Source organism: Helianthus annuus, chromosome 11 (assembly GCF_002127325.2).
Source record: "Helianthus annuus cultivar XRQ/B chromosome 11, HanXRQr2.0-SUNRISE, whole genome shotgun sequence".
In the NCBI taxonomy this organism is placed as follows: domain Eukaryota; kingdom Viridiplantae; phylum Streptophyta; class Magnoliopsida; order Asterales; family Asteraceae; genus Helianthus; species Helianthus annuus.
In genome coordinates this window covers 161,975,784-161,979,202 of record NC_035443.2, presented here as the reverse complement: position 1 = coordinate 161,979,202, position 3,419 = coordinate 161,975,784, and the positions used below count along the sequence as shown (strand labels likewise).

The following is a 3,419-nucleotide window of genomic DNA, read 5'->3' as shown; positions in this document are numbered from 1 at the left end:
GTACTTTTTTCATTGGTCAACAACGCTAGCAATGCTTGTACTTTTTATTAAGACCATGTTTAGTGAAGATGTGAAAGTCTTCACGTCACTGCTTCACCTACAACAAAGGCAACGCAAAACCATTACGAGCCAAGCAAAGGACAGTGTGAGAGAACGGGTCTACCCTCAACCAACCAATTACAATTTTTTTTGTTTATTTAATTTAGCTCTTAGCTAAATCCTTATACCCTTGTAAAGGATTAATTTAGTTACTTCAACTGCTTAGCATTCACAATTGATTATCTACTCTATCTCTATACTTATATTAAAAATCACTACTTTTTTCTTATTCTTTTTTAAATAAATATTTTTTTTATTTTTATAATTATCTTTTGAGTAAAGTACAATTTCAGTACCTGAGGTTAACACCCGCTCGCAGGTTCAGTCCCTATTTCAAAAAATTCAACACTTCAGTTCCTTATGTTGTGAGTTTGATTCAGGTTAATCCATGAGACAAACTTCAGTCAATCAACTGTTAGCTGACTTGGGCATTTATGTTCTTTTACCTTGAAAACGAAGGGTATTATCATAATTTTGTATTTTAGAAACCCTTGTTACAAATATAATCCCTCTAAAAGTCTTCATTTGCACCTTTCAATCCTTCCTTCTTATCCGGGAATTGAAATACCAATTTCAGCAAATCAATGTACCGGTCATTATGAGTCTATTTAGAGTTCAACTTCTTTAAGTAAAGTTAACATAATCTCAAAACCAATTTATACTTAGACCGCCCGTATTGGGCATTTTTTTTTTCAAAAATATAGCCCAAACACGCCCCATATCGCCCCTCCTCCCCTCCGCCCCCCGTGGCGTGATTGGGCGTTTTTCGCGAAAAGATGGTTGTTGGCGTTGTTTGAAACACGCGGGTGGGGCTTTTTCTTGGCCAATCACATTTGAGCTTCCTTTTTTTGCCAATAAGATTTTTTAAATGTTTTTTTATTTTATTTTATTACAAACATAATGCCCCACAATCCCCACATCCCCACTACACCCCTTTTATAAAAACGCCCAATAATGTCCCATTGCTGGCTGGGCTACCACATGACGCAAAACGCCCTAGGGTGGGGCATTATTCACCCCAACGACTACGCATGGTCTTATCATACAAAGATAAATCAATAAATAAAATCAAAGCAGACTCCATAATCCTAACTGATAATAGGTGCAATATCACAAATATGAACAGAATGACACCAATTGCAGATGGGAAACATGAGTTTCTTTGGCTTTGTTGTGATATGTAGAGAGGAAGAATTTTTGCACATTTGGTCCCTGGAGGGTATTATAGTCATTTAATAAATTCAGTAACGGTGAAGTAACTGCAGTTTGCTCCAGGGTTTAATTGAATCAAATTGACAATAAAGTGTTGAATTTTTTTAAATAGGGACTGAACTTGCGAGCGGGTGTTAACCTCAGGGACTGAAACTATACTTTACTCTTACTCTTTCTTTCTCCTCTCCACTCACAGTCACTTTCAAAAAGTATTAAAATTAAAATATTATAGAGGGTGAACAATTTATTGATACATTTTATCTCTCCACCACTCATAACCACTCTACAAAATATATATGGAGAATGCACTCAAGTAAATATAGAGGATTGATTGTGAATGCTCTTACAGGAGCCACATGACACTAAGGCTACTCGGTATGGGAGGAGGGTAGTCCTCAAAGGATGCTCCGCCACGTAGGATGGGTGTGAGGATGGGACAAAGAGGATGGACCTAAGGAAATGGAGGATGGGCCTAAAATATATATATGTTTGTTGTATGTATATGTGTGTGTGTGAGGGGGGAGGCACGCCCTCATCGTCTTGTCCAGGATGATCTCAACGCCAACATAGCAGGGGAAATGGAGGGGGGGGGGGTGCCGCCCCACGACGTCCCGAGGACGACCTCGTACGGAGTAGGCTAACTATTGAACTTTTTATTATTCTACTACACAGTCATGCCACTTCAAAGTTCAAACTCTTATCGTGATATTATTTTCTTTTTTTACCTTGTCACTCAAAAACAGCTTAAACTGTAGTAATCAGTTTTTGTCATAACTGATTAGAAATGAGCTTTTAACCGGCTGGCTTCCTGTGTCATCCATTATTATTAGCATTCGAATCACAAAAATACTCGAAAACTAAAAGGTGACAACAACACCAAGACGGCCACAACCAACACCTGAACAAAGTGAAATCATGTCGAAAATCTAAAAACACAACAGCAGTTCCACACCCGTATCACTCTGGGTGCCGACTCTTACTCAAGGGCTAAGTGAAGCATCTCGCTTTGGTTTGGCTCTCGCATACTCATGGGGATCAGGGTTTCTTCTGCTCCTGCTCCTGCTTCGACTTGGACTTCGAATTGGGCTTCGGCCCGATGGGTACCGTTCCTCTCTTTCAGGGCTTTGGCTTGGGCTCCTTGAACCATTATTATAGGGTGGAGGAGACCTGTCTCTGACGGGACTTCGACTAGGACTCCTAGACCCCCCATTGTAAGGTGCAGAGCGCGCTCTTACCGGTGAGCGTGAATACAATCATTCTCTACTATACCTTTTTCCTCGAGGTGAAAACAACCTATATAATTCAAAAGTATAAATAATAAATACTTCGAAACGTTTTTTCACAACGACAAGAAAGCCAAACAGGAGAATCAAACAATCAAACACATACCTAGATTGATGATGCCTTCTCGTGGGAGGAGGTGAATACTCACGGCCACGAGACCGAGATCTCGCATAGCGTGGAGGTGGAGAGTAGTGACGCGGTGGCAATCGTCTGCGGTCCCCTTCCGCCTCTGCAAGACCATTATTCATATAAAAAAAATCAATTAGCATGTAACCAAGAGCCTGCCGCTGCCTATACCGCAGGCTTCAATATCTAAACAACGAATGTAAACAAAAGCTAATAACCGGGCTGCAAACAAACCTAACGTTAAGCGAACAGTTCGTGAACCGTTTTGCGGGAAGTTTTGTTTGTTTCGTTCGTTTAAAACATGAACGGACACAAACACGAAATTTTGTTCGTTTAGTTAGATGTTAGAGGTTGATTCGAGATAACCACTCTCCTAAGATAGGACCCTTCGAGCAGGTTAGACTCCAAGAATTAGATAAGAAAAGAAACACAAAACCTGGAACAATTTTCTCTACTTTTCTTATTAACACAAGATGGTTCTTAAATACATGAATAGAAAACTGAATCTAAGGAACGTGTAGCAAAACATGGAAACATGGGATGCATGAAAATAACTAAAACATGTAAACACGAATAGAAAATCGCGTTCGGTTAGTGTTCATGAAAAGATCATGAGGACATATATATTTTCCTTAACAAACGAACACGAACAAGGCCTTCTTCGTGTTCATTCGGTTCGTTTGCAGCCCTAGGTAATA

The 3,419-nt window shown here is 39.8% G+C and overlaps 1 long non-coding RNA gene across 1 annotated transcript; it reads right to left on the bottom strand.

Moving 5' to 3' along the window:
* Positions 1 to 2,445: 2,445 nt before the first annotated feature.
* LOC118484111 lies at positions 2,446 to 3,149 on the bottom strand. The gene is made up of 3 exons (XR_004872744.1): positions 2,956 to 3,149; positions 2,701 to 2,824; positions 2,446 to 2,604 (listed from the first exon to the last, which is right to left on the bottom strand). It is a non-coding gene; the product is annotated as an uncharacterized LOC118484111 (long non-coding RNA).
* Between the last annotated feature and the right edge of the window lie 270 nt (positions 3,150 to 3,419).